A 27,426-nucleotide genomic window follows, 5' to 3' on the forward strand; every position below is an offset into this window, starting at 1 on the left:
GTGGAAGCTATTATTTTGGCCTATAATAGCAAGGATCTACAGCCTGCGGAGGGCCTGACAACTCATTCCACAAGAGGTATGGCTAACTCTTGAGCATTGTTCAAGGGCATCTCCTTACAGGAGATTTATTATGCGGTTTGTTGGGCATCCCCTCATACTTTTATGAAGTTCTACTGACTAGACGTCAATGCACCATACTGTCTCCGGTGTTTGGGCTTCTGAGGGTTGATACGTGGAGGCTGCATGTTGCAATACGGGAGTTGGCCATATCCACATATGAGATATCGGAACGAATAACTAAGGGAACTCAAGGTTAATTAAGTAACCCAGGTTCTCTGATATTATGAGTGCGATATCTCGCCACAATCCCCTACTCGCAAGAGTGTATGAAAGTTCGGCATGCTCGAGAATGACCAGAGGGCGGGCAAGTGGCTCCTTATAATGAGGGGATGGGCTCATTTACCACTCGACCTGTCTGTCTTCTTCGAGTTTCTGAGATTCAGGCGAATCCCACATGTGAAACATCTCACTCAAAATATCAGAGAACCTGGGTTACAGAAGTATAATGTATTCCATTCAATATGTGTGTGTGTGTGTGCTTTTATGTGGGTGTGTTTGTAGAGAGTAAATATTACATTTGGTTTACGACTTATATGTGTCATTGAGTGTCTGAGACAGAGGCCCGCTGACCTCATTCGATGCTTTATGTGTAATCTCTTTCATACCCATACACACTGACAGAGGATAGTTTGGTTCCCCTGCTAGTGAACATGGCTGCAGCATGGGTATCAGTCTCATGTGAGCGTGACAACATTGTCTGTTGCTGTACATGGGTAAGCCCAGACCACAATTTGGTGAGTTAATCTGTAGTGATAAAACAGTGTTAAAGCCTTAAAGACAAATCACTAAAATATCCACTTAACCCCCCTCTGGTTCTCCTCCATAATCCCTTGTATAGACTAGACTGGTAGCTCCAGCCCTGACTCCCACTGACCACACCGCACAGACCAGCTGCCCTGCATAGTATGACATCTACATATGGTATACAGTAGGTGTATAGAGTATGTGCATTATTATACTCAATACTATTACAGAGTTATTATACTATTTTGTCGACTTAAATAGTAGACATTTGATCTTTCTCTCACCCCAGCAACCCCCTCTCCTCCCAGATCTATGCTTCTGTCAGGCGTATATTTGGGTGAGTGGAGAAGTACTGTCATCAGTTGTCTTTTGAGAGCTTCTAATGATTGAGCCTAAAATGTTTGTGAGATGGAGGTAAATGTAGTTTTACTGTCACCAAACAACCCATTTACTCATCCTGGGTAAACACACTGAAATATAGATTTGTATGCTGCATATTCTCTGAGAATTGAGTCAAATCACACCGTGTAATTGATTATGTTTCCTGTCTCACCCAATTGACCATAGAATTACATATCAAATATGTTGATTTTGCTTGATCACATTGAGATGTTTATAGAATTCTGTTGTTATACTGTCTTCTACATATTACACTTCCATCTAGGCATTATACAGCCTCTGGCATGGATCCTACGAGGAAAAGGGGAGTGAGCCAGTTTTCCTAACCGTTCATTAGCTGTGTATGTCACCGTCTTGGAAATGAGCGGACCAAGGCGCAGCGGATGTTGAGTTCCACATATTTATTACAAAGTGAAACTTTAAGCAAAAGCAAATAAATCAATAAATGAACAACGAAACGTGACTACGTGGTGCACATGCAAAAACACAAAACAATATCCCACAATCACAGGTGGGAAAAATAGCTACTTAAATATGATCCCCAATTAGAGGCAACGATTACCAGCTGCCTCTAATTGGGAACCAAACCAAAACACCAACATAGAAATTTTAAACTAGAACACCCCCTCGTCACGCCCTGACCTACTACACCATAGAGAAACAAGGGCTCTCTATGGTCAGGGCGTGACAGTGTAAAGCATTTCAATGAAAGATTGAGAATGATCAAGGGTTTCAGTGATATCTAACCGGCCATGGTGAAAACACAGAACTCTACCCCACCTAAAGAGAGAAGAAGAAGCTTGTCTTTATTGTGTGAGGAAACTAGATTCCCTCCCATTCTCCCTATCATGCAAATACCTGGCCTCACCAGCCCTCCCCCTCCTCCTCCATCCCCGCATCCATGCAAATGAGGCAGGTTTTGGATTTAAGAGTGGCCTGCCCTGTGCAGCGGGAGAGCCTCAGACAATAGCCTTCCTCCATGCCACTGGGGAGTTAGTAGCAGTGTGGATGTGGCCCAGCCAGTAACGGCACAGTGTCCGTGTCTCATGGTTAAAACATGTAACTCTGTCAAAGAATTCCCCCTATCCTCCTGTTGGGCTGAGCTGACAGGCTGTAATGTTTGTAATCATATCAGTTTGAAGACACGTACACGCTTGACCTTTAGACCTGCAAGGGCCTGTAAGACCGATTTTTACCACGCATGTTGAATTTTTCACCGTTTGAATAATATGTACATAGCCGCTTATTCTGCAATACCACCATAGGTCCGGGTGTCAAAACCTTAACCTTTTTATCACACGTTTGTGTATTACGTATGTGTATAGTACTGATCATCTCTGTGACCGCACCTCTCTGACTCAGAGGGGTTGGGTTATTAAATGAGGAAGATACATTTCGGTTCAATGCATTCAATCAATGAAATGTATTTATAAAGCCATTTTTTAAAAAGGTATCTTTATTGGTGCAACTGACTAGTTCTCCCCTTTCTTTTATCTGAAATGGTCAATGTGCGAAAGTCTGTGTGGTGCAATCTGGGCAATGAGAAACCTATCCCTACATAGTAAGCCAACTTAAATAGAATAAATAATACATAATAATACAACAACAAAAAATGGATACAATTATTTTTGCACAAGAACTCAGCCTGGAAGATCTAAAAGTAAAACCAAGTAATTTTTTTTTTTTAAGTATGGGTAAAAAGGAACGTATGTGGTTTCTATAGGTAAGATGGTGACAGTGATTGAGAATGGGGTGAATAATGGGATATTCTTGATATGAACTTTCCTTGCAATTAATCTCAAATCGTTTTTGTCTTATGAAATCTAAATGGGATGTATTGTATTGATGCAAATTGTATCTTTTGATTTAAAAAAAATAGCTGAATATACAGGATATTGGAGAGAAAATATATAAAATAACCATATTAAGTATGGAATAAATATTTTTTTGCAAAACAACTGTCTGAAAGAGAAAAACAACTGAAAGACATGTATTTTATTTTAAAGGTAATTTTGTCAAAATAAATAAATATGCAAAGGGCATAGGCAGTAGATTATCCTACCCATTAAGCGGTAGATAGTAGTAGCCTGCATTAAACCCACTATGCTCTTTATTCATTTTACTTCCCATAATTCTCCTTGCCCGTAGAGGCTAAAATGAGGTCAGACACTCAGGACCTAATGGTCTGCTACCCTGCATTATTTCCCCATTACAAACTACTGCTACCGCTGCTACAAAATCATTCATTTCTATGGGACACGCCGATGACGCCGAGTATTATGTAGAAAAAAAACAACAGCTAAATATTGAATAACTCAACAACAGATTCATATTGTAGCCTATTGATACTAAATATAATATCACAATCATATTTTAATAGCTTTTCAGAATACTGTAATATTATTTTGGCCCAGCAAAGTAAATAATCCAGAGCGATTGCGTTTTACATCACTTAAGAAGGCTTTGATAGCATGGCTCCTCTTCCAGAATAACTCTGAAATAATTGAGTACCCCCCAGCGTGGGGTGATATTTTCAAACACACCATCGCAGAGCAGAGCAGGCTCTTCCCCAGACAGCTAAATATAGGCCCCAGTGGATCAGCAGGAGGCTATTACTTGGGGCAGAGGCAGTGGGAGTATAGTTCTGTAACACTGCAGTACCACAACAGTGCCCCGCTGTCCACCAGCAGCATATAACCAACATGACTGTGTCATTTACTGCAAATGACAGTTATTGCTCGTACAGTTATGTAGCAGTAACCCTGTACCACCTATTTAATAGTCTCGTCACAGTACAGGCTCTTGTACATTGGCAGGGGTGCAGTCAGTGCTACCCCAGCATCCACTATACTACATTACACTCTACTACAACCCTAGTGATGATAATATGGCCGCCTTGTGAGCAGAGGCAGCGGAGGGGTTACCATGACAACTTGCAGGATTCACTCTGGCTAGGTTGCAGGGGGGGGGTTAGTTAACAGTCTTCCTTAGCAGCGAATCAAGGAAATTCTGATGAGCGCGACAAAGTTAGAGGATATTTTTCAACGAAAATAGAGGACAGTAATGAACATACATACAGTATGAGGGCCAGGTTAGGTTGTCTCTTCCTCTCTGTAGTCCATCACCTCCACCAGGTAAGTTTGGTGGTGGTACACTTGCAATGGCTGCCTGGCATTGTGATGCAATAATTTCCATGGGAATGTAGAATGTTCATTCAAATGAGACTAACTGATGGGACTCATACAATGGAACGTATTTTTTGTTATAATAATAATAATAGTTTATTATATTTCTATAGCGCTTTTCATAGAATCTTGAAGCGCTTCAAGAGTAAAAAACAAACAAGCAACATATCATGAAAGGTCAACCAATAGAGGCCAAGTCTTTGAGTGCTGCATCCTCTGAAGATGGAGAGGGTCAGTTCATGGCTTGAGCAGAGAGAGTTGGTCATGTCAGTGGAGTTGATTCAACAAATCACAGCACAGATTGATGGGTCCACTTCCTGCTTTTACTTCCTGCCAGTCCACCCATTATGCCATTGTTGACTTGAATGGGGACGCCTGTTCTATTCATTCTATTTCTATGGTTGTTAGAGCTGTAGGTTTCTCCTCTGACTCCTCCTACATGGACTGTCACATGGTGGTGATCTAGTGACCCCCTCAGTGTTGTCATGATGTCATCCCTCATGCACTGTATCCTGGTGGCTGTGGTTCTGGCTGTTGGCAGTGTTCTGGCACTAGGTTTGAGGTGGAGGTGGTGTTTTGGCTCTGGTGTGAAGTACTTTAGGCTGTTGTGCCCTTGCTCTGGACTTGGATGTGGTACAGCTGATATAGATTTGGCTGCTGTGTGTCTGCTGTGTGTCTGCTGTGTGGCTGCTGTGTGGCTGATGGAGATTTGGAAGGTGTGTGGCTGCTGTGTGGCTGATGTAGATTTGGAAGGTGTGTGGCTGCTGTGTGGCTGATGGAGATTTCTTTGGCTGCTGTGTGGCTGATGGAGATTTGACTGCTGTGTGGCTGCTGTGTGGCTGATTGAGATGTGGCTGCTGTGTGGCTGCTGTAGATTTGGCTGTGGAGGTTGTGGAGGCTGCTGACAGAGGATGCCCTGGTGACTCGTAGATCTCGTAGAGCGGGCCAATTCCAGACAGCTGGTGCTCATTACTAAATGTCACCACAGAGGGAGATGGGCTCACTGAACTGTCTCATAGAGGATATTTATAGGTTTCATTGCATAAACCTGATCGGCAGCTCTGTGATGTGTGTGATGTGTGTTGCAGGCTGACCTGTCCTGACCACAGCTTTCACCACGCTCCTTCTCCAGACGCCGTGTCTCTAGTAGGGCTGGTCTTCTGCTCCGTCAGGTCCTCTGGGCTCACAGAGAGCCTGTGTGAAATATAATGAGAATTGTACAGCTCAATGGATGGGGCCTAATACAGTACAGCATATACACTGAGTGTACGAAACATTAGGAGCACCTTCCGAATATTGAGTTGCACTCCCTTTTGCCCTCAAAACAGCCTCAATTCATCAGGGCATGGACTCTAGAAGGTGCCGAAAGCGTTCCACAGGGATGCTGGCCCATGTTGACTCCAATGCTTCCGACAGTTGTGTCAAGTTGGCTGGATGTCCTTTGGGTGGTGGACCATTCTTGATGCACGCGGAAAACTATTGAGCGTGAAAAACCAAGTAGCTTTGCAGTTCTTGACACACTCAAACCGGTGTGCCTGGCACCTACTACCATACCCATTCAAAGGCACTTCAATCTTTTGTCTTGCCCATTTACCCTCTGAATGGCAGACATACACAATCCATGTCTCAATTGTCTCAAGGCCTAAAAATCCTTAAAAATCTCCTCCCTTTCAGCTACATTGTTTTGAAGTGGACTTAACAATCAAGGCGGAATAAGATGGTTGTGGACGGAATTGCAGAATCTCCACATGAGACCTTGACGGAGTCTGAGGACAAAGTGAGGGAAATGATTGTTGAGAAATTGAAGATAGTGTCACGACTTCCTCCGAAGTCGGTCCCTCTCCTTGTTCGGGCGGCATTCGGCGGTCGACGTCACCGGCCTTCTAGCCATCGCCGATCCATTTTTCATTTTCCATTTGTTTTGTCTTTGTTTTACACACCTGGTTTCAATTCCCCAATTACATGTTCATTATTTAACCCTCTGTTTTCCCCATGGTTTTTGTGCATGATTGTTTTATGTATGTTCGGTCCGTTATTGTGGGCTCGGTATTACGACATGTTATTGGAATATTTGAGTAAAGTTACTTGTGTTACTCATCTCTGCTATCCTGCGCCTGACTCCTCTGCACCAGCTACACCCAGACCACTACAGATGGACCACAGGAAGATTGAGGTGGAGCGTGCCCACTGGACTGGAAAACCCACCACTGGCCCAGGTGACAGGCCCAGGCTGATAGTGGTCAAGTTCCTGAGATTCAAGTACAAAGTAGCTGTTCTGGAAAGAGCCAAGAACTTGAGAGGAACGTACTGTATATCTTCCTTAACGAGGACTATCCTGAAGCTGTGCGCCAGAAGAGGAAAGAACTTCTCCCAGCCACGGAAGCTGCCAGAGCGCGTGGGGACATGCTTACATCCTCTATGACTCATTGTCCACCCTCCCTCCCAGAAGCCTGGAAGGGATGAGAGAGCCAAGCTTATGGGTTCATAGCTTCAACCCTGCAGCACACACCCACACACACACCAATTGATTAATGGACTGCTGAATGTATATATTCTTTTATCTTGCTTTGTTTTCTCTTTTCCATATTATGTATATCTCTGATAAACTACCCAGGAAAGGGCTGAAAATGGCCCATATTAATATATGTAGCCTTAGAAATAAGGTTCATGAAATCAATAACTTTATAACATACGATATATTAGTCATTTCTGAGACTCACTTAGATACTTCATTTGATGATACAGAAGTAGCAATATAACATCTATAGAAGAGACAGAAATGCTTATGGGGGAGGTGTTGCTATATATATTCAGAGCCATATCCCTGTAATGCTTAGAGAAGATCTTATGTCAAGTGTTATTGAAGTATTGTGGTTGCAGGTTCACTTGGCACATCTAAAGCCTTTTCTTTTGTGGTGTTGCTATAGGCCACCAAGTGCTAACAGTCAGTATCTAAATAATATGTGTGAAATGTTTGATAGTGTATGTGATGTAAACAGAGAGGTCTACTTTCTTGGGGACCTGAATATTGACTGGTTTTCATCAAGCTGTCCGCTCAAGAGGAAGCTTCTCACTGTAACCAGTGCCTGTAATCTGGTTCAGGTTATTAATCAATCTACCAGGGTGTTTACAAACATTACAGGAACAACATCATCCACATGTATCGATCACATTTTTACTAATACTATCGAACTTTGTTCTAAAGCTGTATCCGTACCCACTGGATGCAGTAATCACAATATAGTGGCTATATCCAGGAAAGTCAAAGTCCCAAAATCTGGGCCTAAAATAGTGTATAAGAGATCGTTCAAAATATTTTGCTGTGACTCTTATGTGGATGATGTTAAAAGTATTTGTTGGTGTTATGTCATTAATAAGGAGCATCCAGATGCTGCACTTGATGAATTTATGAAATTGCTTCTTCCAATCATTGATAAACATGCACCTGTTAAGAATCTGAATGTTCGAACTGTTAAGGCTCCATGGATTGATGAAGAATAGAAAAACTGTATGGTTGAAAGAGATGGATCAAAAGAAGTAGATAAAAAATCTGCCTGCACATCTGACTGGCTGACATACTGGAAATTGAGAAATTATGTGACTAAACTTAACAAAAAGAAGAAGAAACTGTATTATGAAGCAAAAATCAATGATATAAAGAATGATGGAAATCAACTTTATAGTGTTTAAATGAAATTATGGGCAGAAAGACAAATTCAACTCCATTTAATTGAATCAGATGGCTTATTCATCACAAAACCATTTGATGTTGGCAATTATTTGAATTATTACTTCATTGACAAAGTGGGCAAACTTAGGCAGGAAATGCCAACAATGAACAGTGATCCATCGTGCTCCTGCATAAAAAAAAAATAACGAAAGAAAAGAATTGCAAGTTTGAATTTTGTAAAGTTAGTGTGGGAGAGGTGGAAAAAGTTTTGTTATCAATCAATATTGACAAACATCCTGGCATTGACATCTTAGATGGAAAGCTACTGAGGATGGTAGCTGACTCTATCTTGAATCTGAGCCTAGAGGAAAGTCTTTGTCCTCAGGCCTGGAGGGAAGCCAAAGTCATTCTGCTACCCAAGAGTGGTAAACCAACCTTTACTGGTTCTAACAGCAGACCTATAAGCTTGCTGCCAGCTCTTAGCAAACTGCTGGAAAATATTGTCTTTGACCAAATACAATGCTATTTCTCTGTAATGAAATGAACAACAGACTTTCAGCATGCTTATAGAGAAGGGCACTCAACATGTACTGCACTGACACAAATGACTGATGATTGGTTGAAAGACATTGATAATAAGAAGATTGTGGGAGCTGTACTGTTAGATTTCAGTGCAGCCTTTGATATTATTGACCATAACCTGTTGTTGAGAAAACATGTGTCATCAAATCAAATGTATTTATATAGCCCTTCTTACATCAGCTGATATCTCAAAGTGCTGTACAGAAACCCAGCCTAAAACCCCAAAACAGCAAGCAATGCAGGTATAGAAGCATGGTGGCTGGGAAAAACTCCCTAGAAAGGCCAAAACCTAGGAAGAAACCTAGAGAGGAACCAGGCTATGAGGGGTGTCCGGTCCTCTTCTGGCTGTGCCGGGTGGAGATTATAACAGAACATGGCCAAGATGTTCAAATGTTCATAAATGACCAGCATGGTCAAATATTAATAATCACAGTGGTTGTAGAGGGTGAAACAGCACCTCAGGAGTAAATGTCAGTTGGCTTTTCATAGCCGATCATTGAGAGTATCTCTACCGCTCCTGCTGTCTCTAGAGAATTGAAAGCAACAGGTCAGGGTTCCATAGCCGCAGGCAGAACAGTTGAAACTGGAGCAGCAGCACGGCCAGGTGGACTGGGGACAGCAAGGAGTCATCATGCCAGGTAGTCCTGAGGCATGATCCTAGGGCTCAGGTCCTCCGAAAGAGAGAAAGAAAGAAAGAGAGAATTAGAGAGAGCATACATAAATTCACACAGGACACCGGATAAGACAGGATAAATACTCTAGATATTACAGACTGACCCTAGCCCCCCGACACATAAACAACTGCAGCATAAATACTGGAGGATGAGACAGGAGGGTCAGGAGACACTGTGGTCCCATCCGATGATACCCCCAGACAGGGCCAAACAGGCAGGATATAACCCCACCCACTTTGCCAAAGCACAGCCCCCACACCACTAGAGGGATATCTTCAACCACCAACTTACCATCCTGAGACAAGGCCGAGTATAGCCCACAAAGATCTCCGCCACGGCACAACCCAAGGGGAGGCGCCAACCCAGACAGGAAGACCACGTCAGTGACTCAACCCACTCAAGTGTCATGGCTTTTCAACCTCTGCCATATCGTGGATTCAGAGCTATCTATAGAACTCAACATTTTAAAAAATGGAAGCTTCTCTAATGTGAAACATGTAAAGTGTGGTGTAATGCAGGGAAACTCTCTAGGCCCTCTATTCTTTTCAATATTTACCAATGACCTGCCACTGGCATTAAACAAAGCATGTGTGTCCATGTATGCTGATGATTCAACCATATACTGTATGCATCAGCAACCACAGCTAATAAAGTCACTGAAACCCTTAACAAAGAGTTGCAGTCTGTTTTGGAAAGGGTGGCCAGTAATAAACTGGTCCTGAATATCTCTACATCTAAGATCATTGTATTTGGTACAAAACATTCCCTACTGTAAGTTCTACACCTCAGCTGAATCTGGTAGTGAATGGTGGGCTGTTGAACAATTTGAGGAGACTAAATTACTTGGTGTTACCTTAGATTGTAAACTGTCATGGCCAAAACATGTAGATTGAATGGTTGTAAAGATGGGGAGAGGTCTGTCCGTAATAAAGAGATGCTCTGCTTTTTGACACCACACTCCAAAAAGCAAGTCTTGCAGGCTTTAGTTTTGTCTTATCTTGATTATTGTCCAGTTGTGTGGTCAAGTGCTGCAAGGAAAGACCTAGTTAAGCTGCAGCTGGCCCAGAACAGAGCGGCATGTCTTGCTCTTCATTGTAATCAGAGGACTGATATAAATACTATGCATTCCAGTCTCTCTTGGCTAAGAGTTGAGGAGAGACTGACTGCATCACTTCTTTTTTTAAGAAACATGAATCTGTTGAAAATCCCAAGTTGTTTGCATAGTCAACTTAGACACAGCTCTGACACACACATTTACCCCACCAGACATGCCACCAGGGGTCTTTTCACAGTCCCCAAAAGCAGAACAAATTTAAGAAAGCATACAATATTATATAGAGCCATTATTGCATGGAACTTCGTTCCATCTCATATTGCTCAAGTGAACAGCAAACCTGGTTTAAAAAAACAGAAAAAGCAATACCTCCCGGCACAACGCCTCTCATCTTTTTGACCTAGATAGTTTGTGTGTATGAATTGATATGTAGGCTACGTGTGCCTTTTGTAATTAAAACATGGTATGTAGTTCTGTCCTTGAGCTGTTGTCTATTAATGTTCAGTATTATGTCATGTTTCATTGTTTTGTGTGGACCCCAGGAAGAGTAGCTGCTGCTTTTGCAACAGTTAATGGGGATCCTAATAAAATACCAAATACCCCAAAAAAGGATCATAGCTTTCACCTGGATTCACCTGGTCAGTCTTTGTCATGGAAAGGTGTTTGTCATGTTTTGTACATTCTGTTTATTTGGCAGAATAATGCTGAATCAGTTAGATCAGGGCTGTATTGGAATCGTTTAGTCATAGTGGGAAATCAGGTGAAAGGGCTGTGTCTGTGGAGGAGTGGAGGAACACTTGATTCAGTGTGTGTCCATCTGTAACATACAGTGCTTTGAGGAGGTCATCAGTCTTGCTGAAGGTCACCCAATTCTCTTTAGTCTCATATTCGGTCACTCCTGTCAAAGATGGGAAGAGGAAATTGGTTTGGTTTGAGTCACGACATCTCAGATAAATGTGATGTGAACAATACAGAATGTATCATACACAACCAAGAAATATAAAATGCATGTGTTTGTTTTTTTGTGTAATGATGTTATATGCTGCATATTTGGGTGACTGTCTTTCCCAGCACCAGGGGAGATGGTGTGATGTGCTGATAATTAGCTGTCAGTGTAGTGGTCTCATTCTCTGTAATGTGCCATGTTTTCACTGTTAGAGTAAAGAAGAGTCCTCATTTTGTGCACAGTGAGTTTTAGCCCCATGATACTTAGATAGAAATAGTTTTAGCACTTATTTTCTGGTAGCAAAAACATTCCCCAGAGCACGATATAAACAATTTATTCTTGTTATAGTCTTATTTCATCAGGAAAAACTCTTATTTTGTCTCCATGCTGTCTGCTGCTGAAAAACACCTGTGTTGTCTTTCATGGAATCAAGCTGGGAACTGTCTCGTCACCAGCCATCTCTCAAAGGTACCCAACTCCTCATACCACATACCATACTCTTTCCCCTATAGACTTAACCCTCTCTTACACCGTAAGTCAGTTAACCACATCTCACTTTTTGGAAAAACGGTTTTGGTCAAGATAATTGTAATGCACCGCAGTACTTACTGACTGTCTGTCTGTCTGTCTGTCTGTCTGTCTGTCTGTCTGTCTGTCTGTCTGTCTGTCTGTCTGTCTGTCTGTCTGTCTGTCTGTCTGTCTGTCTGTCTGTCTGTCTGTCTGTCTGTCTGTCTGTCTGTCTGTCTGTCTGTCTGTCTGTCTGTCTGTCTGTCTGTCTGTCTGTCTGTCTGTCTGTCTGTCTGTCTGTCTGTCTGTCTAGTGCTGGGTTTGGTTACAGCTGGCTATAGGAGGTGACCGTGTGGATAGAGGGTGATGAGAGCTTAATAATTGAATCAATGAGACAACCATTACTTTGGTGTCAGGCACAACCAACAGAGTGGGAGTCCTGCATATACCCTAATGAAAGTAAGTTTTGCTGTGTCTCAGTGTCATTTCTCTGGGAGTTGGATTGATTGATTGTATCAATGTTATTATAATTCACAAGGGTGGTACAGTTCACATCAGTAACCCCTGTCGCAACTCTATACGTATGAACAAAAATGCATAGTGGATGGGAGTTTCAGTTGTGTAGTTTTAGTTTGATCGTTTTAAAATAACCTTCGTTGAGACTGTACGGAGACAGACTAAATTCCCTTCATCTCTCTGCATCAGTGCACTAAAATAAGTGTCTGGATGTTACTGTTAAATATAAATCAAACATGGGGTCTGGAATTTTCTCTCTGCTGCTTAGATGAATCAGCTCTGTTTTTAGTCTTTTGAAATACTGTAGCTCGTTGTAAAACAGAACCTAGTCAGTTAGTTTATTATTAGGTAGCAACCTAACCAGGATATAAGCGATGCAAATGATGTCACCGGCGTTTTCACTATGTCTATGTATCTCATTGTTGTCAGGATGATTGGGCTTATTCTCCAAAGAAAGCTCTCAGCTAGTTGACTTAATTTTCTACGTAAATCAATCGCCAAGGCCATAGAAAAAAAGCAGACTTTGAAAATACATTTCCTTCTCAATATCTATATTTAGAATCCATTTTTGTAGGTATGGATTTAGTCTGCTGCAGCTTATGTGTGATGTCAGTTATATTCCAACCATGTGATGCCAAACATAAACCTCAGCCCATGCTGTTGTTGTTTTGTAGAATAAATCCTCAAAATGTTCTTCATTCATATAATTAAAACCATACTTTCTGGGATTCTGATTTCACAAAATCATCATTTCTCCTCCACGCCCACAATGATCAATATAAATGATAAGGCCATCATGGAGATATGTTCTATTATGTCACACTGGAGGAGGTTTCCATAAGGCATCAGAAGGAAGAGGGGTCCTCCTCAAAGGCACTGTCCTCCATTTGAGTGAATACTGTCACAGAACAGCCATATTATTCTAGAGGAGGTTTCCATAAGGCGTCAGATTGAAGAGGGGTCCTCCTCAAGGGCTCTGTCCTCCATTTGAGTGAACACTGTCACAGAACAGCCATATTATTCTTCAATGAGGAATCGACATTACACGGGTTGTCACGACAACCAGCTGTGATTCAGAGTGCCTGGGATAGGTCTCCACCTCCAGCAAGAAGCACTAGCCTTGAGATCTGAGCAGATGCTGAGCCAGCCAGCCAATCACAGGTGAGCAAGGGGAAAAAGATGACATCATAGGCAAATTAGGGCAAATGGAGTGAGTCTGTGGTTTGTCATCACCGCCCATCCAGGAAGTCAGAGAGGGAGAAATGATTATCTACCTAATTATTATGTAATTATTACCTGCTTCACTTGCTTTGGCAATGTTAACATATGTTTCCCATGCCAATAAAGCGCATTGAATTGAATTGATAAATAGCATCTATCAGACTGGTGAGGCTGCAAAGAGAGAAAGCACAGTCTACATTAGCTGCCTTCCTCTGTCTGGGGGACAACTACAGTCCACTATGGTTATAGACCGTAAGACTGGCAGGGTCCAGGAACTGTGAGGGAACTGTAAATCAAATAGTCAACACATTTATGCAGCATGATATTGATAGCATTTAAATGAAACCTGGTATTGTGAAACTATTTCCAACTGAGTGTTAATCGATGTAGGTCTAATTCTTGTAAGAAATAACACAGAAATAATTGTGAAGGTATACAGGTATTGTTACTGTATGTCTATATGTAATGTGCACACCTCTGGGAAGTAGCACATGTAAATAAAGTTATAACTAGCAAAATTAGGAGGAATATGTTTTAGCCATTCAGACTTGAGAGTGGTAGATAAAAAGAGATAGATGTAGAAATATAATCCACCCTTCCTCCTGTCTCTCGCTGAGCTAGTTTGGTCTATGAAACAAAATACCAACTGTGTCTGCCTCTCTCTCCCTGTCTCCTCCCCCAGAGCTGCTGCCTTCATTAATATGCCACCTCCCAGCCAATGGACTGAGCAAGGCGGATGACATCATGAGCTAGGGAACAGTGAGCAGCCAGTGAAGCATCCGCCTGCCGAACAAGCCTGAGTTTAGGGTCAGGAACCGGTCTGACAAGAGAATGGCAATCCTGCCTGTGAACTGTCAATAGGACTGTACAGTTAAGGATGAACCTACCAGAACACTGGATCCAAAGGCGACACACCGAACAAGAGAATGTCAAGACATATTTCAGGTAATCCCTTGTCTGTGTATGCGATAGGATATGTGGATATGAGAGGGAGGTGGACTGTGCATGTGGGGGGTGCTTTCTAGCCTTATTTCCTTCATCCCTGCATTCTGCCTTGCTGGAGAGGAGGAGGAGGAGAAGGCAGCTGTGTTTATCTACGTTGTGTCTTATCACAGAGAGAGAGGAAATGGATGCCTGCATCTGTGTGGATTGGCTTTCAATGCCATTACTGGCCAGCTCAATGTTATCAACCCGCCATCCCCTCCCTCTTTTCCTGGATTTTATGGACCCCCCCACCCTTGTGTTTCCAAAAAAGCATCTTTGTTGATGTGAGAGCCTGAATCAGTGGCATTTGTTAGAGCCGTGTGTGTGTGTGTGTGTGTGTGTGTGTGTGTGTGTGTGTGTGTGTGTGTGTGTGTGTGTGTGTGTGTGTGTGTGTGTGCCAGCCCTGTAGCAAAGCAGCAGCTGCAGTGGCAACACGGTAACAAAAAGAGGAAATGCTATTTTGGGTGCTAAGGTGCAAGACTGTTCGAGGCTTTGCGAAGCTGTGCGAAGCTGTGCGAAACTGTGCGAAGCTCGCGGATGGATCTGAGCAGTAGATGCTGTGGATGGGGATGGGGAGTGATGGATGGTTATTATGTGCAAAGGGATGGCCCTTTGTTATCTCTGGGCTGTTGCCTCTGGGCCCACTGTTTTAGAGAGAGATTTTTTTGAGATGATTGATTTTTTTCCTCTCTCCACACATAGACACAGAGAGCTGTGTGTGACGAGGCTCTGTCTGTCTCCTGGTTTAAACATGTATGTGTGGAGTTCTTTCATGGCGGCCCTGCCGGCTGTGGTGACACAGGGCGATATACAGCGTCTGGTCACCTGACAGCGATGGGGATGGGGGCGGGGGGCTGCTCCTGTGGGAGCCTAGCGATCCTGCCTCAGTGAGGGAGGGAGTGGGATTGGGTCAGTCAGTCATCTATCCATTCTATCCATCACAATCGGCTGCTGTTCATTTACACGCTGGTGTCAGGGCAAGATAGAGTAGGGCTGAGAGGACGGGTGAGAGATTCCACCTCTTCCTGGACGCACAGTCATCCCCATGTTTGTGTGAAGCACAACCTTCTGGGAAAGCTGTTCTCTTTTAAAAAAGGATGCTGGGAAGGCATCTGGGTGACGGTGGAGTGAGGAAGAGGAGGATGTGGGAATGGGTGCTAATCCATGTGTGTGTTGGGCTGTAGTGATGATGCAGACATCAGGAGTGTTACATCTATTCAATATCCACCCGAACACCTGCTCCATCTCTCTCTGCTCCTCACTGACAACAATTACACAGAACTAGCACAGCCTCTAGCCCTCACATACCCTCATTGTTGCTATCAGCATGGCCCATAAAATGAGGAACCACTTCAGCTATTAAGAGGAGCTCTTCTTTTTTTGTGTGTGTGAAAGGTGCAAGTTCTCTCACCGCAAGTAAACATAGATCCAGCAGGCCATTCTAATTCCCTCTGTTTTCTTTAACCTATTCATGTAGAGGCATATAAACACTATGATTATACCAGCTATTTATCTACAGTATTGTCTAGGGAAACTGAAGACCTCTTGTTACAGTTGTCCTTAGGTGGTTGCTGGGTGACAGACAGACAGACAGACAGACAGACAGACAGACAGACAGACAGACAGACAGACAGACAGACAGACAGACAGACAGACAGTGTTGTTGGTGTGTGACAGAGGGAGAACAGACCGGAGGGGAGGCTGTGTAATAGTCCTTCAGAGAGGTTGTGTGTGTGTGTGTCTGTATCCACACCTTCCACTGTAGTGTTGGTCTGGAGTCACAGGGTGTTTCTCAGTTTGCATGCTACCGTGCTCCACACGCTTATGCTCCTGGTACAGTCTCCGAGGACGTTCTCTTGTGGAGAACGCATAAAACAATACATTTGAGAAGCACTCGTATTCTCCCTACTGTATTATCTCACTCTGCAGCTCCCATTCACTGAACCTTCTTCCAGCCTGGACAATGGCAACAATAGAGACGAAACAAAATATGCACAAAGCAAACGTTTCACAGAATAATTTTCAGCTAGCTATATGTGAATCGTAATAATCTAGCTAGCTTGCTAGTTAAACAGGCTAAAATGACCTAAAACTAATGTTATGCAAGGTAAATGTCAATTCTTCATGGGTAGCTAGCTAGCTAACTGTCAAAGCTAGCCAGTTAGCCCTATTGACTTACTATGGCTTGCGATCTACGCTCACTACAGTGCGTATTGTAGGCAGGTAAACATGCCGAAATTAACACAGCATGTATTTATTACCGTATCAAGATAAAATATTGTAGTCAGGCAACCTATGACATGTGAATGAGAATCATTTAATTCCGAAGTCAAAGTTTATTTTCTCTCGGTTCAGCTCAAATATTGGCTACCATTGAATTCGAAGAAATGTAGCGTAATTCTTTTTACCTGGTTGCGTCATTTGTCCGTGCATACTTTCCAGTAAAGCTTTTGTTGATGCATGCTTAAAAATATGTACAAATGGAGAACACGTTCGCATACTTTGATTTGGACCCGTACTCTGACCCTCCCGTGCTCCAATTTGTGTGCTCAGAGCCCAGTAGTATGTATTTTGAGAAACTCCCACAGTGTCTGATCCCAGGGAAATGCTGTAAATTACATATGTATTTGTATTTTGAAAGATGAGACGTTGATGATTATAATAAATGGCGCTTTGATGTCATATAAGCAAGCCAAACACCCGCGAGTCTAAATGAGCACTTCACATTTTCATATGTAATATAGTGTCAACGTTTACGATCACTATGTTTAATGTACAGTTACAAGATGACATGGCGTCATACCCTAGGTTGTCCTGACCAGAATGAGACAATGTTTGTTCAATTGTGATGAAAATTTGCCATGGAACAAGCATCGGAATGCACTTATGACTCCATTCTATGCACACCAAAATTACAATCTGCTTCTCTGAATTGCCTTGTGAAAGCCTAACAATGTAAGATCATATTTTATAATTTAGCTAGTCATGTTGGCAATAGAACACGATTACAAATTATGCCCATCTGACTCAGATTGCGATTTATAATGGAACGTTTTTGGATTGAATAAAGAACAACAGTAATTGTGTAAAGGCAGGGATGTAGTGCTGTGTTCCAAACAGAACAACTGCAAGTGTGCTTGCTGTAGTTCCTCAACGGCACCGCTAGGAGAGCTAAAAAAATGCACCTTATACTTTTATAACTCTTCTTTCGTTTTAATTTATAGGATTCAGATAATATTCAATAAATATAGTACCCAACATCCTATTTGGACTAAACTTCTTCCTACCAATGAGTAAGACATGAGGAATCCCCCCACAAAAATGTCAAAAGCCACCCACTTACCCCTAACACCCCATGCCAATCCCACCCTAACAACCAGTATACAGTATCAGTTCTCTATATTTGACAAGCAGTATGAAGCTGTGGCTTGGAGTATTGCTTCTCCATACTATGTCATGTATTCCTTGTGAATCTGGTGATGTTTTTTCGCTTGCATTATTTGCCATGTAGTGTGAACGTACCAGGTATTGGCCACTAAATGCAGCTGTTCCTGCTATACCGTCACAATATTTGATCCGTTGTGCTGGTCTCTTGTCTTTATTAAATAGATCACATTTCCTTTGCAACCTTGGTTAGAAAAACAATAGATTTGTCTCATTATGAAAATAAATGGTATGGTCCTCCTCACAATTCAAGCTAGTCCTCCATGAAATGACATGGAATGTTTCACAAGCTCTAGTATGTCAATGCTTTATATTTTACCCTAGTGTGAATAAATCCAAAAGCCATGGCTAATAATAATTTGTTTGACTGGTGTAGATCTGAATAATCATGCAAGAGCATGGCTTTCCTTTGCAGAGTAGAAGGACAAACAGTGATGAGGGGAGAATTTGTGTGTGTGTGTGTGCACATGTGTGCACGTGTATGACAGAGAGGGCTGTCATTATTGAAGAGTAGGACTGTGCGTGGTGCTGCTGAGGCTTATCCCCACAGGAGGGAGGCTGTGTAAACGGGGGCTTGATGAGGAGCTGGGTGTAGAGGAGTACACTGACAGTTTCTGCTTTGTGCTCAAGCCCAGGCTAGTGATCACTGAGCAGCAGTGACTATTTCCATCCAAATAAACACAACTTCTCCTGACACTAGAATAACAAGGCCCAGTGTTGCAGCTGTACAAAAAAAGTCCACTCTCTGGCTCAGGATGCAACACCTGTGATTGGATAAGGAGGTTGCAGGACACCTGTGATTGGATGAGGAGGTGGCAGGACAAGAATGGTGGTGGTTAACCTCCTGGAGGCAGAAGAGAGGAGACTGGCTGTTCACTTCACTTCCCCCGTGCAGCTCAATGTGTCTCACCCTCATTGACCCCTCACACCTCCAGGCCTGACTGAACACATTAACCACGTACTGTATGCTCCTCGTGACTTAAGACACAATTAATTCAGTAGTCTCTCGGACCAACAGAGGCAACCAGATTTAGATCAGAACATATCAAATTTTTTAGGTCAGTTATACGAGTGAAATAAGAGATGAGATCAGAATAAGAGCCGTGTGTATACTAGTCTATTCATAAATAAACAGGCTTGTCCGACCTAGCCTACTGGTGGGCTGTGGCCTGGCTGCTTGTCCAATCAGGGTTGTGTTGTGTGTGTGTGTGCTGTATAGCGCTGTGTTCAGTTTGCTGTGCTACCTCAGGACAGGACAGTATGGGGGTTGGTCGGTGAATGTAACCCAACACATGGGGCTTCTCTTACATCACCTCAGCCAACTGCTAACAAAAGCTCCAGAAGACCCAGCGCCTTGTCTCTGCCTGCTGCCTGTCAGCTGGCCATCTGAAATGTGATATTACATACAAATAGGCCTACAACCGTCTGCTTAGGATAGTAACGCAAAGCCTTATAACACTCTGGTGCTGACGACTGTTGGGCAGTGGGCAAAGTGCTCTGCCAGAGTGGAGTAGGTTAGTAGCGCTTTGGGCAGAGTGTAGTAGTGAAATGGCCTAGTCTTAAGAAGTGTGCTGTGCTCCAGTGGTGTAGTATAGTGTGTTGTGCTCCAGTGGTGTAGTATAGTGTGCTGTGCTCCAGTGTTGTAGTATAGTGTGTTGTGCTCCAGTGTTGTAGTATAGTGTGCTGTGCCACCAGTGTTGTAGTATAGTGTGCTGTGCCCCCAGTGGTGTAGTATAGTGTGTTGTGCTCCAGTGTTGTAGTATAGTGTCTTGTGCTCCAGTGGTGTAGTATAGTGTGCTGTGCTCCAGTGTTGCAGTATAGTGTGCTGTGCTCCAGTGTTGCAGTATAGTGTGCTGTGCTCCAGTGTTGTAGTATAGTGTGCTGTGCTCCAGTGTTGCAGTGTAGTGTGCTGTGCTCCAGTGTTGCAGTATAGTGTGCTGTGCTCCAGTGTTGTAGTATAGTGTGCTTTGCCCCCAGTGTTGTAGTATAGTGTGCTTTGCCCCCAGTGGTGTAGTATAGGGTGCTGTGCCCCCAGTGGTGTAGTATAGTGTGCTGTGCTCCAGTGTTGTAGTATAGTGTGCTGTGCCCCAGTGTTGTAGTATAGTGTGCTGTGCTCCAGTGTTGTAGTATAGTGTGCTGTGCTCCAGTGTTGTAGTATAGTGTGCTGTGCCCCCAGTGGTGTAGTATAGTGTGCTGTGCTCCAGTGTTGTAGTATAGTGTGCTGTGCTCCAGTGTTGTAGTATAGTGTGTTGTGCTCCAGTGTTGTAGTATAGTGTGCTGTGCCACCAGTGTTGTAGTATAGTGTGCTGTGCCCCCAGTGGTGTAGTATAGTGTGTTGTGCTCCAGTGTTGTAGTATAGTGTCTTGTGCTCCAGTGGTGTAGTATAGTGTGCTGTGCTCCAGTGTTGCAGTATAGTGTGCTGTGCTCCAGTGTTGCAGTATAGTGTGCTGTGCTCCAGTGTTGTAGTATAGTGTGCTGTGCTCCAGTGTTGCAGTATAGTGTGCTGTGCTCCAGTGTTGCAGTATAGTGTGCTGTGCTCCAGTGTTGTAGTATAGTGTGCTTTGCCCCCAGTGTTGTAGTATAGTGTGCTTTGCCCCCAGTGGTGTAGTATAGGGTGCTGTGCCCCCAGTGGTGTAGTATAGTGTGCTGTGCTCCAGTGTTGTAGTATAGTGTGCTGTGCCCCAGTGTTGTAGTATAGTGTGCTGTGCTCCAGTGTTGTAGTATAGTGTGCTGTGCTCCAGTGTTGTAGTATAGTGTGCTGTGCCCCCAGTGGTGTAGTATAGTGTGCTGTGCTCCAGTGTTGTAGTATAGTGTGCTGTGCTCCAGTGTTGTAGTATAGTGTGCTGTGCTCCAGTGTTGTAGTATAGTGTGCTGTGCTCCAGTGGTGTAGTATAGTGTGCTGTGCCCCCAGTGGTGTAGTATAGTGTGCTGTGCTCCAGTGTTGTAGTATAGTGTGCTGTGCTCCAGTGTTGTAGTATAGTGTGCTGTGCCCCCAGTGGTGTAGTATAGTGTGCTGTGCTCCAGTGTTGTAGTATAGTGTGGTGTAGTATAGTGTGCTGTGCTCCAGTGGTGTAGTATAGTGTGCTGTGCTCCAGTGGTGTAGTATAGTGTGCTGTGCTCCAGTGTTGTAGTATAGTGTGCTGTGCTCCAGTGTTGTAGTATAGTGTGCTGTGCTCCAGTGGTGTAGTATAGTGTGCTGTGCTCCAGTGGTGTAGTATAGTGTGCTGTGCTCCAGTGTTGTAGTATAGTGTGCTGTGCCCCCAGTGGTGTAGTATAGTGTGCTGTGCCCCCAGTGGTGTAGTATAGTGTGCTGTGCCCCCAGTGGTGTAGTATAGTGTGCTGTGCCCCCAGTGGTGTAGTATAGTGTGCTGTGCTCCAGTGTTGTAGTATAGTGTGCTGTGCTCCAGTGTTGTAGTATAGTGTGATGTAGTATAGTGTGCTGTGCTCCAGTGGTGTAGTATAGTGTGTTGTGCCCCAGTGTTGTAGTATAGTGTGCTGTGCTCCAGTGTTGTAGTATAGTGTGTTGTGCTCCAGTGGTGTAGTATAGTGTGCTGTGCTCCAGTGGTGTAGTATAGTGTGCTGTGCTCCAGTGTTGTAGTATAGTGTGCTGTGCTCCAGTGTTGTAGTATAGTGTGCTGTGCTCCAGTGTTGTAGTATAGTGTGCTGTGCTCCAGTGTTGTAGTATAGTGTGCTGTGCTCCAGTGGTGTAGTATAGTGTGCTGTGCTCCAGTGGTGTAGTATAGTGTGCTGTGCCCCAGTGTTGTAGTATAGTGTGCTGTGCCCCCAGTGTTGTAGTATAGTGTGCTGTGCTCCAGTGGTGTATTATAGTGTGCTGTGCCCCCAGTGTTGTAGTATAGTGTGGTGTAGTATAGTGTGCTGTGCTCCAGTGTTGTAGTATAGTGTGCTGTGCTCCAGTGTTGTAGTATAGTGTGCTGTGCTCCAGTGTTGTAGTATAGTGTGCTGTGCCCCCAGTGTTGTAGTATAGTGTCCTGTGCTCCAGTGTTGTAGTATAGTGTGCTGTGCTCCAGTGTTGTAGTATAGGGTGCTGTGCTCCAGTGGTGTAGTATAGTGTGCTGTTCTCCAGTGTTGTAGTATAGTGTGCTGTGCTCCCAGTGTTGTAGTATAGTGTGCTGTGCTCCAGTGGTGTAGTATAGTGTGCTGTTCTCCAGTGTTGTAGTATAGGGTGCTGTGCTCCAGTGTTGCAGTGTAGTGTGCTGTGCTCCAGTGTTGTAGTATAGGGTGCTGTGCTCCAGTGGTGTAGTATAGTGTGCTGTGCTCCAGTGTTGTAGTATAGTGTGCTGTGCTCCCGGTGTTGTAGTATAGTGTGCTGTGCTCCCAGTGTTGTAGTATAGTGTGCTGTGCTCCAGTGTTGTAGTATAGTGTGCTGTGCTCCAGTGTTGTAGTATAGGGTGCTGTGCTCCAGTGGTGTAGTATAGTGTGCTGTTCTCCAGTGTTGTAGTATAGTGTGCTGTGCTCCCAGTGTTGTAGTATAGTGTGCTGTGCTCCAGTGTTGTAGTATAGTGTGCTGTGCTCCAGTGTTGTAGTATAGGGTGCTGTGCTCCAGTGGTGTAGTATAGTGTGCTGTGCTCCAGTGTTGTAGTATAGTGTGCTGTGCTCCCAGTGTTGTAGTATAGTGTGCTGTGCTCCAGTGTTGTAGTATAGTGTGCTGTGCTCCAGTGTTGTTGTATAGTGTGCTGTGCTCCAGTGTTGTAGTTTAGGGTGCTGTGCTCCAGTGTTGTAGTGTGTGGAGCTGTAGTGTTGTGGTGCTAGGTGATATCAAGGCCATGGTCTGTGTACTGGATTAGCATGGAGGATTGAGAGCCATCTGGCCATTTTGCCTGAGAGAAGTGGGGGTAGAGGGAGGGTGTAGGATGCACACTCACACATTGACCCCCCCCAATCTTCATGCTCTCTGTCTGTTGCTGGTGGTTGGTGTGTGTTCACGTGCATGTCTGGGTGTGTTTGTGGTTTGTTGTACATTCATCTACAGTACCTACCTGCCACCCCTCTTTGTGTCATGCAAAGATAGTGCCTACAGTCTATGGTGTCTTTGAGGACAGGGCATGTTTAGTAAAGATCAGTCATCGGCCGCCATGGGAACCTGTGCAGCTTTAACCAATATCACATTTTACCAAACCATATCGGCCACACTGTGGTCAGACTACAAGCCTGCGAGGAGAGGACCGTTTGCATAGCACCTCACAGATGTAACCATGCCACCACCAGACTACTAGCTAACCATGCTATTCCGAAGCTCCCTTTTCATTTAAAAAACTACAATGATTGTTTCCTCTCATCGTGGTATTATGGGGAGGACTGGTGGCAGAGAAAAGTGGTGCTGGCCAATGACAGTATGGGGTTAATGAAGGATCGGCCCCAATCTGTTCCTGTACTACAGCAGGCCAGGCTGCGCGTGTCTGTCTGATCCCGATGACTGACTGACTGACTGACTGACTACGACGGCTTATATGGCGAGAGAGGGAAAGACTCCCATTAGCTTTAGGTCCACTCCACAAGACTTACTTTCATCCACCGACTGCCATGCGATTATATATACTACTACCACTAATAATAGACACAGCAACACATAGCACTCAAAATACCACAACAGTACTACTTTTAGGGTAACTTCTGTTACTAATACTGACATAAGACATATTAACACCATTCAATTAAAATGTGATGTTTCTAAACCGTAGCTAGCTCGTTGGTTAAGTAACCGATAATCAACGAGGGGCTACGTGTTCTATGGAAAATAATGAACGGCGTGGACCACAACGCGCTAGTGGAGTGGAACTGACATTACACAAAGTTGCATTATTTTCCAGAGAACGCATAGAGCCCCGAGTTGATTATCCCTTTTATACCATGGCAATAATTTAACACATTTGCCACTAGGAATGTGTTCATTTGCCAGTAGAAATGTTCAACATCCACTGAAGTAGCAAGCTATTTTAATATAGCTACAGTAGTTGCCTTGGTAACCAAACAAACAGACATGTTAGTTTAGCTAGCTAACCAAACCATCAATCCTAGCTTGCTATTATGAGAATCTAATTCAACAATACCAATATTTTTTTCAATTCGACTTTTGCTTTCAAAAGCAGCTCAAAGAAAACATGTAAGAATTAACTATAGCCATTGAATTCTACTGTGCCGATATACTGTGCATTATAGCAAAAAATGTAATATTCTCACTTTATGGTCCTCTGTAGCTCAGTTGGTAGAGCATGGTGTTTGGAACGCCAGGATAGTAGATAAAAAAAAACAGGAACCTTCCCGCTAGCCATGATTAGCTGAGATAATGGATTAGCTGGACATGCCATGTAGCATGCTTCTGTCTATAACATGACCTGCTAAGTATGTGTGGATAATCCTGTCTACCGTGCCTTTTTTTGAAAGATATCATGAAGAACTGAAAAAGTTTGGCTACTGCTCTCAACATTGCTGCCCTGAAGTTAATAACGCTATCGACAAAGCTAAGTGGGAAAACGTTGTGATGGAATTCTTTCTGAAGGATGATCGTGCCATGCTGACTCTCTCTGACTATGAAAATGAATCAAAGAGGAAATCCCTGATTTAGGTAAAAATCATTTTCATTGAACCAGACATTGTTAGGGAAAAAACTGTGTCGTTGTCACAAAAGAAGTTGACCAAGTTTTGAAATCAGTGAAATGCCCAGTGGAAGCAGAGAGATGAATTCCAAATGCAGAAAGAGTTCTAAAAGAGAACACAAAAAGAAGACTACTGTATAAACCACATTTCTCTGGATAACATCTTCAAACTAAGGGCAACCATGGCATCCATGACAGAGGGAGAAGCGTTCATCCATATATACACGGGTAAGAGTCTAGCTACATTTTCAGATATTATAGTTTCTAATTTTGTCAGAAAGTTGTTTTCATTGGAAGTTAAAGCGTACTGTTAACTCGCTCGCTAGCTAACTTCAGCTTGTGGCTCTTTAGCTAATATAACTGTATCCTGTGCATGTGACATATACACTTTAGATTTTATGTGTGTTTACCATAGATGGTAATGTGAAGAACAACATGACCTGCACCAAAGTCAGATTAGGATATAGGACAAGATCAAGTTTATTTTTACTATTACTTTTTGCTAGTACTTTCACTCATTTTTGTCATGGAATCTTTGGTTGTTTACTACACTGTGAATCCTTAAAGAGATGGGTGGGGCTAAGGCTTAAGAGGGTGTAAATGATGCTGAATGTGTGTAAACAAACAAGAGCTCTCCAGTATGTGTACCAAAACATTCACGGGCCATTTTCTCAAAAGTTTATTAACTTTCAAAGCATAATTACTTTCTCATTGTTCCTCAACTGCAGTGTATGATATACCATTTTCTAGCTTGGAGTCGCTACTTTTATCCAATGTAAAAAACACAATTTCAAATTTTGCTACATAGCACCGAATCCCGGTGGTGGGTCACATATTAGATTGGCGGTCATTTACCAGCATTTCGATTAGAAATTCGACTTTACTGAATTGGCTGGGCTCCTAGTCAGACTCAGGAAGCATGAATACCATCTACCACTTCCGAGTATATCACTCGCTAATGTTCAGTCCCTGGAAAATAAAGTAGACGGGCTCAGGGCGAGGATCTCCTTCCAGAGAGACACCAGTGACTGTAACATACTCTTTTACGGAATCATGGCTCTCTCCAGATATACTGTCAGCCAGTGGGATTCACCGTCCAATGTGCGGACAGGATGAAATAACTCTACAGGGGAAAGGAAAGGTGGAGGTGTATGTTGCATGATTAACTACCCATGGTGTGGTTGTGATAATGTACAGAAATTCAAGTTATTTTGTTCTCCCGATCTGGAATACCTCACCATCAAATGCATTACCCCTCCAGGTGTTAGTACGAAGCCGAGGAAGTTTACCGAGGTTACATTGAAGGCACTCTTTTCAGTCTTCACATAAGGAGCTGTTGAAGAACCTTGTACACATGCTGTATGTGTTCCTTCAGGGAGTAGGAGTAGATCAGGATGTCATCAATATAGACTATGAGAAAGCAGTTGAACATATCCTGGAAAACATTGTTCATAAAGGATTGGAAGATGGCGGGGGCATTTGTAAGGCATGACGAGGTATTCGTAGTGCCCTCGAGCGGTGATACAGGCCGTCTTCCATTCGTCACCTTCACGTATACGGACAAGGTTATATGCACTTCGCAGGTCGAGTTTAGTATAGATGTTGGTGCGGCCCACTTGTTCAAGGGTCGCTGGAATCAGAGGAAAATGGTTCTTGACCGTGACGTCATTCAGGGAACGATAATCAATACATGGACAAAGACCACCATCCTTTTTTCCAATGAAGAAGAAGCTGGACGCAGCCGGGGAAGAAGAAGGACGAATGAAACCGTTTGAGTGATTCATCAATGTAGTTCTCCATTGCCTCATTTTCCATGATAGATAGGGGGTAAACACGGCCCTTCAGTGGGGACACTCCAGGGAGTAAGTCAATAGCACAGTCTCCTGGGCGATGTGGTAGCAGAGTGGAGGCCTTGATTTTGCAGAAGACATTGCTGTACTGGGCGTATTCAGATGGTATGGTGGGTGGCACTACCGAGGCAGAGTCCTCAATGGTGTTGGCTCTGCAGGGTAGGCTGAGACAACTGGAGAAGCAGGTAGAAGACCAGGACAGTAGTTCACCTTGTTGCCACGAGATGGCAGGGTCGTGACGACAAAGACAGGGGTGTCCGAGGATGAGTGGCTATTTGGGGGATGAGAGTTCCATGAGTTGAATGGTTTTGGTGTGGAAGACTCCAATCTGGAGGGTGATGCTCTGTGTCAGGTGCATGATGAAGCCCGTGGCCAATGGCTGCCAGTCCAGGGTGTTAATCCTTAACGGAGGGGTGACAGGCGTTAGATCAATGTCAAGCTCTTGTACTAGCTGGTGATCGATAAAATGACCTGCTGCTCCCGAATCTATCAAGCCTTCTATGTACTTGGTAACCCCCTTCACGGCTATCAATACTGGGATGGAGAATTACTTCTGGGAGATATTTAGAAATAAGGACACGCACCTGTATGGCAGCGGGGGGACCCTTCACATCTCTCCATGGGGGACGAACAGGGCAATGGCTGAGTAGATGATCTTTCCCTCCACAGTATAGCCAGAGCCATTCTTGGATCTGCTTTTGACGTTTGATACACAGGAGAAGAGCATGGCCCAACTGCATGGGCTCAGAAAGACTCGGACGGGATGACGGAATCATGGAAAGAGAAGGTTTCAGGTTCCTGGGTGGCAGAGTTCTTCGGCGATGAGGTGGTCGATGGAGATGGACATACGAATGTATTGATTTAAATCCTGAAGGTCACCTCTATAGGTCAGCTCCGCCTGAAGTTCCCTGTTGAG

At 43.7% G+C, this 27,426-nt stretch overlaps 1 protein-coding gene across 1 annotated transcript in view; it reads left to right on the top strand.

Moving 5' to 3' along the window:
• Positions 1-14,337: 14,337 nt before the first annotated feature.
• Positions 14,338-27,426, top strand: part of LOC106603108 (serine/threonine-protein kinase PAK 3) — a 60,358-nt gene continuing 47,269 nt past the window's right edge. The window contains exon 1 of the mRNA XM_014196337.2: positions 14,338-14,563. The gene's annotated coding sequence lies outside the window, so the exon portion shown is untranslated. The remainder of the gene's footprint in view (positions 14,564-27,426) is intronic.

Source organism: Salmo salar, chromosome ssa04, assembly GCF_905237065.1.
Source record: "Salmo salar chromosome ssa04, Ssal_v3.1, whole genome shotgun sequence".
In the NCBI taxonomy this organism is placed as follows: domain Eukaryota; kingdom Metazoa; phylum Chordata; class Actinopteri; order Salmoniformes; family Salmonidae; genus Salmo; species Salmo salar.